Here is a 12,033-nt window from a genome sequence, read left to right as displayed (position 1 = left end):
CACCTTGGCTAGGTTGGGCTCCCAACGACCCCTGTGGAAAGTGAGCATAGGGGGAGTATTGGATTCCTAATGCTGAAGGTCCAGGAGCTTGTCCTAAGGCAGGAAAATGGGCGAACGCCCCGAACACCCCATTATGGGTGTCCTCCCAGCTAATGTATTCTTGAGCTCGACGAATAAATTCATCGAGACGTCGGCATCCCCTTCGCTGGAGGTCATCCCAGAGTGGGGATCCTACACGAATGCCCGCCTGCAGCGCCATCAACTGTTGTCCATCATTGACCTTCTTGGTTCTTGCTACTTCTTCTTTGAAATTTTTAATGTAGGCCTTGAGGGTTTCAAACGGCCCTTGCTTGATATTGGCCAAGGCATTGACCTCAAAGCTCACTTTCTAGACTCCTATGAATTGTCTCTGGAAGGCGAATGATAAATGTTGACACATCTGAATGGACCCAGGTATAAGTTTCTTAAACCATTCATCTGTTGGTCCCGTCAGGGTGAGGGAGAACACATGGCATTTTGCATCGTCGAAGATGTGATGCACTGACATTAACCTGTTGAATTTGGACAGCTGGTCTGTGGGATCCTAACCACCATCATAAGCTGGTATGTTTGGCATCTTGAGTCCTAGAGGTAGTGGGGCCACGACGAGGTGCGGAGCGCATGGCTCCACCTCATCATCTTCCGAGTCCAACTCGTGGCCTTGCCGTATGGCCATCTAAAGCATTATCTGCTTCAGACTTTCTAACTCGGCTTAGAGCGGGTTGCGTTCCCTTTTTAGGCTCTACGCTGGGCGATCCTGTCTTCGAGCATTGAGATTGTCTCGGAGGTCAGACGAGCCTCTACCAGCAAACTCACTTACTCCGACCTTATTATATCTCTGAGCATTGAGGTTGTCTTGGAGGTCGGATTGTCCTCAAAATGCATCATTATCTTCTGGGTGGGCCACCTTTGTTTCTCCGTCGGACTCGTTTTCGTTTCTCCGACCTTGCGGTGGCACTGAGGCTCCAACTCCTGCTGGGTTCCCTTTGGGTACCCCAGTTGGCGGATCCTGCGCCTCCGCAGCTGGGTGCTCGGGTGGCACCTCTACTGTGTTGACAGGCGGCACTCCAACCGGGTGCACTGGTGGTACTCTTGTTGGGTGCCCAGCTGGTGCGTTGCCATGGGGGTCCACTCGCAACCCTTGGGCTGCAAGAGTGGCCTTCATGGCAAGCACCATCTCCTGAAGAGCAATGATGTTACTCTCTTGAGTGTCAAGCTTCTGCTGCTGGTAAGCCACCTGCTCGCGGAGCCCCAGCACTTCTGGCGTCTCTTCTGCTTCCATGGGCTGAGGATATTCATCCTCATAATACCCTTGGTCGATGTCGTTGTCCTCGCCATCGAACTCAGCATATTCATCATAGTCCTTCGCCATCTCAAGCACGTCCTGAGGTGGTGGTCTACTAGGCTCTCCCCCTTCAACTCCAGCGGTAGGGGCACTTCATCTGTAACGCTTCTTCGCGTAGTCAACATGATCTTGGATGTTTCAAATGCTTTTTTCAGCTCTCAATGAAAGCACCAAAATGTTGACTGCCTTTTTTTACCTTCAACGTATATAAAAGAGGTTGAAGAAATAGATATATGAACACAGATTTTTACGTGGTTTAGGTTATTAAGGAGATTGCTTGCAGGTAGTTTCCAGCTTTTACAGTATCCTCTCGGGCAGCGTTTAGATTGCTTTGAGTATCAGTATTTCTCCATTCAAAACGATCCCCTTAGAATGAGACTTCCAACCCTATTTATAGTGGCTAGGGTCATTAATATTAATAATACACAACTAATCCACATTCCTCCCATAATTAAGGGATTAATACACTTCAATGCATTGGGCTGCAATGAATAGAGGCTTTGGTCCAATGCGAGATTTGCGGGGCCCACAATAGAAAGGTAACTACTTTATGGGGAACATGCCCCTGGGACTATCAGCGCATGATGCACACATTTCCATGTCAAGCGGCATAGTGGGCATGCAAATTGTCGAGTCATACCTAGGCAACCTTGTTGACGGATCACTCACAAAAGTAGACAAACAATCTTCTAACTCTGAAAACCCGCTCCTACTAACACGTCGTTCCTTGTCCTAGGTCTGAGAACTAAGAACTCGGACCTGGGAGGCGACCAAGAGATGAGAACCATTGCCTTAACTATCCGAGCTAGAGAACTTTCGTCTCCGACCCCAAGCATCGGGGGGACAACCCACCAAAGCACCTACGGTCCCCTTCAAGGATAAGGCCTCATCTAGGAAGATCCTTGTTCCGACTATAGGCCTTGGGCAGTAACATGCCCCGAGGATGTCTACGAACATCCTATCTAGGCATTGGGGGTTGCCACGTGTCGGTGGTGAAAAAATATGGACAACAAATTATCTTTATAAACTTGTCGTTTGATGTAAAGATTTAATTCTTGTCATAATAGATGATCATTTGTAGATCAGCTAAATCCTGAGTATTCATGAATTCATTTTTATGTTTATTGGATCTTTTAATTAACTCACTAAGGTCTCTTAGAATAATGAGGCTAATGACTTTTGTTTTGGAGATTCAATATCATGTATTGCTGGGAACATGAATTACAATAATTGAATCCATGATTTCCTAACGGATCGAATATTGGTTCCCTTAAGGGTTGATTCTAGAACTGAATAATTATTGAGGTCAAATGTATAATTAGATTATAGATTAATTACTCACTAGTGAATTAACGGTACTTAAGGATCAAGAGGTAATTAGAAGGGTAAAAGGGTAATTTTGACCAACTCTAATTAACGAACCAATAATGGAGGACAGCACTGCATATATTGATTATATCAATGGACTACTATAGAAAACTCTGTAAATATAATTCTATAAATACTTAGAGTGCAATTCTATATTTATAGTGGAGTAATCATGGAATTAATAAATAAAATTATTAGATTAAAGAGTTTAATTAATAATCTGGTTATTGGAGGTTCGTATTATAGGTCCATGGTCCCCAGATCCTACATTGTCAAGGGTAAGGATGTCAAAAGAAAGATTTATAAAGAGAAAGGACTAAATTGCAAATGAATTAATTTTCTAGAGAAAGGAAATAATTATGGGTAATTGATTAATTGTGAATTAATTAATTAATTAACTATATAGTTTTTATTTTGAAAAACTATAGGTTAAAATTAATATTAATCTTGTTTGGATTGATATAAAGAGAGAGAATAATAAATATCTTATTTATAATATGATATTTATTTATTTAAATTAAAACTAATATTTTAAGATAAATTTAATTTTGAATTAACTGATATTTATGTTGGGATAAATATCTTGTCTTAAAAGTTAATTAAATAAAAAATGAGAAAATTAGGGAAACCCTAATAGGGCTGGGTGACACACACTGTACAATACAGTGTGTGGCGCCTAGCATCAGGGATTTTTATCCCTGAGATTTGAATTTTGAATTTAAAATAAGTTTGCTTAATCAATTATTTTATTATTCATTTTAAATATGATTTAAATAAATAATTGAATGAAAATATCTAATCAAATTTTAATTTTAATTATATTTTAATTAAATAAAGATTATTTAATTAGATTAAATATCTTTATAAGTCTAATAGTACGTAACTTTCATAATATAAAATTATTATTATTTTGAATAATAAAAATATAGACTTCCTCTCTAAAGCGATAGTTTTCTCTAAACCTGAAAACTATTCTAAACCTTCTCTCTGTCAAAAATTCTCTAGATCTTATGTGTTGAGTACATCTAGGGAGTCACATAAATTAACCCTTTGAATCCTACGTGCCCCCACACGTCCTTGTGTATTTGAGGATTGGTTTGGAAGATTAGGGTGGGAGATATCAGAACACTAGAGAGGAAGATCGTTGATTGATACAAAAAGACTCAAAGACACTTGATAGGTGTTGACGTGGTTTTTCGCTAACAGTAGATTAAGAAATCAAATAGGGAAATTAGTACTAAATTATAAACCGTAACGAAAATAAAAGAACCCTCACGTACACACAAAACTTATACGTGGTTTAGTGGTTAAAATCCACCTAGTCCATGAGACAGTATTATTGTTTTTCTCTCTCACTTTCTGTAGAGTTTTAGTAATACAAAAAGGTCATCCCCTTCCCAGTCCATTATCCCTGATATTTATAGGGGAATTTCCTGGAAATATTTGGGTAACCACGTGAATAAATAAGGTATACATTTAATACAGATATTCTCATTTACATTGGGATATGATTTGATAACATAGTAGAATATACTCCAGCTATCTCGAATAATAAATGGTAGATACGAAATACAGCCTGAGCATTAATGAGCATATAAGGAGCCTCTGAATCTCTTGGGATCCTTCAGTATGCGTTCTATCCAGGTTTACATGGGCTGAATATCTCACTCGAGCTCATGTTCAAAGACTATATGCACCTTAGCTCGTATTAAGCTCAGAGCGCCCAAATTTGGATCTGGCCATTATAGGTCTCGAACTCGATTGTTATCCTGAGAGGTAGTCTGATAATAACCTATATATCATGTATGAACTGGGTTAAGTCTCGAGCTGCTCACATCATTGTTAACCAGATATCCTACTTGGTTAATTTTCCACATCTTCATCTGCCAGCTGTACCCAAGCTGAGTGATTGAACTCGTGCTAATTTTAGGGTACAACACTTGCCCCCCAAGCTCCTAATTGTGCTTGATATCGTCACTTTCAAACATGCACACTAGGGGATTTTAGGCTTCTGCCATGTAAAATCGTGTCTGCCAACTACTCGAGTACTAGACACGTGGCGGCCTGTAATTGGCGTCCGTTCAGGTTTCGAGGACTGTGACAAATGCCTGTCAACTTTTTGTCTCCTTATGGTTCATTTAATCTTGGCCTTTGGATCTCGAGCTAACCCAATTAGATGGCCTGAATTAATTCTTGTAGTTTACGTATAAATAGGGTGATTAGACCTAAACCCTCACCACCTTTCCATTCAAAAAGTTTCCTTTTGAAAAACAAATTTCCCTTTTTCTTCTCCAACTTCTCTCAAAAACCCTTCATCGCCTTTTGGATTCTCAGAAACTTTCAGGGAGTTTCCTGTGGATGTATCGACACTTTCTTTGAACCAATCACATCAACTATAAGTATTTCATCACCTGGTTTGAATTTTTCAATTCTTTGCTTTCCAGTGAGATTTTTACTGTGAAAAACATCATTTGCTCATTGTCGTTTAGGTTACGTCTGTTTGTAAATAGGAAATAAGGCTAAATGAATGATACTAGGCTTATTTAGAAATAAGGATTTCATAAAACTAGGCAAATTTTATGGGTTTTTCAAAGAAAATTCAACTGGTAAATCAATTTGAATACATGTTTAGGGTGTAGAAGCCGAAGGGATTTTAGGTTTGGTCCTGGGTAGCTTAAAGGTTACGATTCCTTAAGCGGTTTTGCATTAAATTGCTTTCAAAAGAAAAGTAGTGGGTCTGGCGGATCTGACACATGAATCCCAAAGTATCAGGGAATTTTAAGAAATCAAAGTGTGTGGCCTAGGACCATGCGTGGAACCACACGTTGAGGCTAGGACACAGCTTAGCTCGTATAAATTTTCAAATCCCAAAGGTAAACTACTTAAACCCTCAAATTTTCGTACCTCCACAACTGTAGCTAGTAATCATTTTAGGTCGCCACTAATAGGCCACTTTGTCATTAGGCGGTCTAAATTATGGCCCCCGCAAAGAAAAACACCACGAGCTCCTCTACTGAGAGCAAAGACAAGGGCAAGCAGGTCACCTCTGACTCTCCCATCCCTCATTTCGGCCCTGTGGTGGAGAGAGAAATTGTGGTCGACCCCAACACATTCTTCGAGGCCGAGCACATAGTATCCCGGATCACGACTGAGGGGAAAGTTAACAAGATCCTTCTAAGTCATGGGATTGAGATAGGAGCTGATGGCCTCCATGCCTGACCTGCGCTGGAAGGAGAGCGAAGTTGCACCCCTCTCCAAGACGACTACGGTGCTTGGAGTAATGAGAACCAGAAGCAGGTGCCTTCCTCCCCTTGGACCAGTATTTGTAGACTTCCTAAACTACATCAAACTGGCTCCATTTCAGCTCCCACCAAACTCATACAGACTTTTGGTAGGGTTAAAGTATTTGTTTATGAGGCACGAGTGGAAGGTCCCCACTCCGACAAACATTATGTACTTTTTTTGCCTCAAGGTCAATCACGACCAGAAGGGGTAAGGTGACAGTTTTTACTACCTCACTCGTTTTCCTAACTTAGCATGCGTCATTAACCTCCCTAGCCACCCAAGTGACTATAATTACTTGTTCTTTATGTCAAATGGGTTCAAGAACTGTGATCATCGATACTTCAACCACCCTCGTAAGTCCTCTATCTTTGTGAATTCAGCACGTGAACTTTCTTCTCACTTTCACACCTTTTTTTTTTAAGTATTCTAGCTGAAATCATTCTTTGTACAGCTATATTTGCGAGGATAGAGCGGTCTGTGACCCTTGGGGGTCAATATGAGACTTTGTTTAGTCTGTCTCCAAAGGAGAAAGACTACCATAAGGTTATGAATGACACCACCATGGTGGCCTACAACCTGATCAGCAAGGTCCAGACACTGGCTCTCAAGACCCGAGTTCCTCTTCCTATCATCCCCGAGCTCCCCCCTCCTCAAGAAGCCTTGCCAGTCGATGAAGACATCAAAGAGGAGGAAGACATGGCACCATCGGTTTGAAAAAGGCAAGCTCCTGAGGATAGTCAGGGGTCTGACCCAGAGCTAGCTGCGTCTAGGGCAGCAGTCGGCCCCTCCGACCAAGGTAATACATACCCATACAAAGAGTTAGATCAGGCTGCTGCCAGTTATAGACTAATTTGATTCAACCTTAACCAGCTCATTAATCGTCATCCTACCAATCCGAACCTAAACACAATCCTGCTCCAGTGTGTGGACCATTTGGTGGTACGCTATGACCACAGCTAACCCAAAGGTACCACCATGGTTGACAACACTCTCAATTTTAGGTCCACCATTTTTTAATAGTATGGTACAAACCCTAGGACTTGGCCTTCCCTGTGTCAGGGTGTACATGCCCCTGGGGGCAGTACGTAGATGATTCCAGCCCCGAGGAAGGATCTGAACCCCCTAGGAGCCAAGAGGTCATAATTTAAGATTCTCCCTCACCTCCGTTAATCCAAGAGTTAGAGGTTGTGCCCAGCCCAGTCAATAACCCTGAGTTGATTGTAAGAGATTCCTCCTCTAGCCCAGAGGGTAGGGTTCTTGCTCTTTCTCTTGTGTTTATAATACTTTGAATAATTACTTTTTTAATTTGAATCCTCTGTTCACTCTTTTTCAGGTGAAGAGATGGAGTTGTCAGAAGCCCTGGGTTTGAGGGGTGCTTTTAAGGCTGGTGGGGCCAGAGCTGGTCCTGTGGTGAAGAGGCCCAGAGTGACAAAGAAACGGGCTTCGAAGACTGGGGGCACCACTGAGTCTCCGGCTAAAGACAAAGGTGTCAGCTCCACCCGAGAGAAGCCACAAAGGAAACTTCCCCCAGCTCTGGTAACCACAGTCATGGTTCACCAAGCTCCTCCTCCTCTTCCTCGACACGTACCTCCCTTAAATCTTCAAGTGATCCAAGGTGAGGCTCCCACCATATAAATCCCAGTCAATCCACTCGATCTGGACAAGATCCCCAAGGCATTTCGGGGTACTGTGTATGAGATGGCAAGCCATATGGTTGTCCACGCCTACAAAGCCAACGCCAGAGACTTAAGGGCTATAGAGGAGCATACTTTTGAAGATGTCCTCGAATCTGCCATGGGGATGAACCTCACTGTGAGTCATTCTCACTCTCATAACTTTTCCTTTGTCAGTATTTTTTTATAAACTATTCTTGACTTGCCTTATTCTTTTGTAGTCTGTCCTAGCTCAATTTCGAGGAATTGCTCGGAGTTAAAGCCAGGGACGAGGAGCTCCAAGTTTCCCTGAGTGCCACTCAAGAGGGCAAACAGACCACCAAAGTCACCCTAGTTTCCTCCCAGCAGAGTGAGCGGTCTGCGAAAGCTGCCCTATCTGGCTCCTAGAATCAGGTCGTGGAGGTGAGTCGTCGTGTGGACCAGCTTCAGGCCGAAAATGAAGAACTCAAGAAGAAGCTGAATGAGGTCCAGGACAAGGCCAAGGAGGAAGCTGTGGAGTCATCGACTCAAATGGAGGAGATGTTTTACAGTTGCTGGGCTTTCAACCAGGATGGGAACTTCACCTTTATGCAACCTGAGCTGTGGGATCCATATCTTGCTAGGTTCAAGATTCGGTTCTCACAGGAACCATCAGAGACCACCGAAGCCTTTGAAGCTGTTGAGGGAGATGGCGAGGAGGTGACTTCTCTGGAGCGAGCTTACGTACCTCAGTAATTTTTTATTTTCACTTTTATTTTTTAAGGTTTTGTAACTAAGTCCCTTGGGACCAAAACAATTGCCTTCAGGCTAAGGTCAAGGTTTTCCCTCTTCGAGATGACAATATATTTTTGAATATATATCTAACTTGTGATCTATTTGTATTTCCCTTAGTCTATTATTTTCTCATGTTTATGAATCTTTAGATTTTAGTACATTCAAAATCTTAGGGGTTGACTTTAGATCGAGATAGATTTTATCGATATCTTAGTTGTATCCAAGATTTTGCTCGCTTATTTGCGCCATACCTATTAAGAATCAGGCCTCAGACCTAGTTATGTCCAGGTTTTTTTTTAATAAGCTTAATAGCATTGTACCTGTTAGGAATCAAGCCTTGGACCTGGCTATATCCAGGGTTTTAGAGATTTCTCGAACTTAGTTCACGTTTGGTCTTTTGAAAATTCGAGCTTTAAAAAGTCGTTGAATAATCAATTTTTCCAAACTCTAAGTTTTAATCTTTATCCAAATAAGCTAAACTCTCTTAAAAACTTTCTTCGGTTATGTGCCCCCCAAGCAACTAGAACGTATAAATTTTCTTGGTTGCTTTTACAAAGTGAGCTCGTGACAATAAAATGATAAAAATGGTTATTTAATTATCCAACTGTTATTGAACTGAAATGGCTTTTATAAATAAGCCTTACATAAACGGTAATTCTGAAAACATTAAAGACAGCAAAACTACCTAGTCCACGAGACAGTATTATTGCTAAATTATAAATCATAACGAAAATAAAAGAACCCTCTCGTACACACACAACTTTTACGTGGTTCAGTGGTTAAAATCCACCTAGTCCACGAGACAGTATTATTGCTTTTCTCTCTCAATTTTTGCAAAGTTTTAGTAATACAAAAAGGTCGTCCATTTCCCTGTCCATTATCTGTTATATTTATAGGGGAATTTTCTGGACAAGTTTGGGTAACCGCGTGAATAAATAAGGTATACATTTAATACCGATTATTCTCATTTTACATTGGGATATGATTTGATAACAAAATAAAATATACTTCTGCTATCTCGGATAATAAATGGTAGATACGCAATACAGTCTGGGCATTAATGAGCGTATAAGGAGCCTCTGAATCTTTTGGGATCCTTCAGTATGCGTTCTGTTCAGGTTTACACAAGATGAATATCTCACCCAAGCTCATGTTCAAAGATTATCTGCACCTTAGCTCGTATTAAGCTCAGAGCGCCCAAATTTGGATCTGGCCATTATAGGTCTCGCACTTGATTGTTATCCTGAGAGGCGGTATGATAATAACCTATATATCGTGTGCGAACTGGATTGAGTCTTGAGCTTCTCACATCATTGTTAACAAGATATCCTACTTGTCTATTTTTCCACATCTTCATCTGCCAGCTGTACCCGAGATGAGTGATTAAACTCGTGCTAATTTTAGGGTACAAGAGGTAATCCCTGATCTATTTGTATGTGATTTAATATTTATATATGTGTATGATCTTGGCTGGTATTAATATTTATTAAAATGGATCCATATATTCCGTTGTATACATTTGATTTGATCATTTAATACCAACACTATCCTTAATATCAATCATCACCTCGTTGCAACCTTAAGTGTACCCTACATCATTAATCATGCTTATCATAAGGTTATGCTAAAGTAATCAATTATTTTATCCTACTCTTAGGTTCACACTAGCCTTATCTTTAGTGCATCTCATAACAACTTATTGAAAGCCCTTAAGTTACCCCACTTGTCGTAACTCATATTGAAACTCGTTAAACAACTTCTATACTTCATCATATCGAATGCTAACCTTAAACATCAACTTAAAGGTCGGGATGAGGGTTATGTAAATGGACCACAAGGTCAATAAGGAAACTGTAATTTATGTTGTAGCGAACCAAAAGAAATTATTTTATTTAAATAGTTTTGTTAATTGTTTATTTATATGTGTGAATGTTATGAATAGTTAGATGTTTGTTTTAATTTTTTTTTATTTGTTAAATTGAATATGTGACAATAATTGATTTTATTTTATTAGGGAGTGCATGTGTGTTGTGTGCATGTTGGTGTGTGTATGTGTGAGAGCATGGCAAGTGAAGTGTGCATGCATAAAGATAGACTTGAACTTAAACTAAAACATGGAATGGGGAGTTTTTCCTTGTTTAGAAAATTCTACCAATAAAAGAATATAAACCCTTTTATCTCTTTGATAGCTTGTGTTCACATAGTAAAAAGGAAAGCAAAAGAGAAGAAAGATAGAGAGGGTGGTGTGAGGGTGAGTGATGAGCAAGCAAAAAGTGTGTCTTCCTTACTTAGAAAGGTTGACCACATTTCTCTTTTATTATTTTATTTAAAGGCAATATTAAAAGGAATAGAAAATAGGATTGTTTCCTTTTCCTAGTATAGGGTTTCGACCTAGGGCTTTAAAAAGAAAAGAAAATATAGCTTGAGAGCTCTCAATTGTGGTGGAAAACACAAGAGGAAGAGGATAGAAAAGAAAAGAAAATAAAAAGAAAGAGAGTTTCAAAATTGAGAAGAGAATTGGGAGAAAGAACAAGGTAATATTTGGATTTTGATTTTCTTTAACCTCTTCTTTTCTTCTTGATTCTAAGACTTGGTATTTTGGGTTTTGATGAGACTAGGTCATTATGGTGCTAGCTAGAGTATCAAGAGGCTTAACCCTAGTGCTAGTTTCGATCTACACTATCAAGAGGTAAGGGAATTTTGTTATTGTTTTTCTTTTCTTGTTGGTTGTTCTCATAGAAAAGCATGCTAGTGTTGTGGTTTGATTCTTACATGATGGGTATGATGTGGTTTTAGATACTCTTGATGTTGATGATACTTGAATCCATTATTTTGTTTTGGAAAAAAAAAGTGGTATATGACTATATGATCTAAGGGAGCATGGTATAGTTTTTATTTTGTTTCACTTTAATGCTATGATTTGATGTTAATATTTGCATTATGTTACTTTTTGAAGCCTAGGGTGTTCGGCCAATGAAGAATATGGTGTCATCTATTTGTTTATTTTTCTCTTGATGTATTGAATAAAGAAGCATGATGAGATTTTGTGATATACTTGGTTATTGAATCCCATGTGTATTTTGGCCAAGGGTGTATAAAGAATTTTCACTAATTTTTCTTGAGTTATTAAATAGGAAGCATGGTAGAATTTGATTTCATTATGAAGTGTGTACATGAAATTGGAAACTTGTGCTAGTTGTGATGGCTTTAGGTTTCGGACAAATGGTGTACCTATGTTCTATTTATTTGTTTGTATGGTTTCATAATAAAGCATGCTAGAGTGTGTTTCCTTTAGGGTTTTTGGAAGCATGAATATAGAAATGTGGTTTTGCTTACATGTATGTTTCGGCCATGACTAGAATCAAAGGATATGTTCACATGTTTTGTTCTTTTCATTTCAATAAAAAATCTATGATTTTATGTGGCTATATGTTTAAAAATATATATATAAAAATAAATTGATAAAATGCTAAATTTTATTTTTAAATATATGTGATTAGCAAGCATGAGTATCTAAGGGCAAATTTGATGCCATGATAACATTGTTTTAATAAATTTTTTTTTTTTTGC

This window comes from Humulus lupulus, chromosome 3 (genome assembly GCF_963169125.1).
Source record: "Humulus lupulus chromosome 3, drHumLupu1.1, whole genome shotgun sequence".
NCBI lineage: Eukaryota > Viridiplantae > Streptophyta > Magnoliopsida > Rosales > Cannabaceae > Humulus > Humulus lupulus.
The sequence above is the reverse complement of the archived record's forward strand: the minus strand, read 5'-3'. Positions refer to the sequence as shown.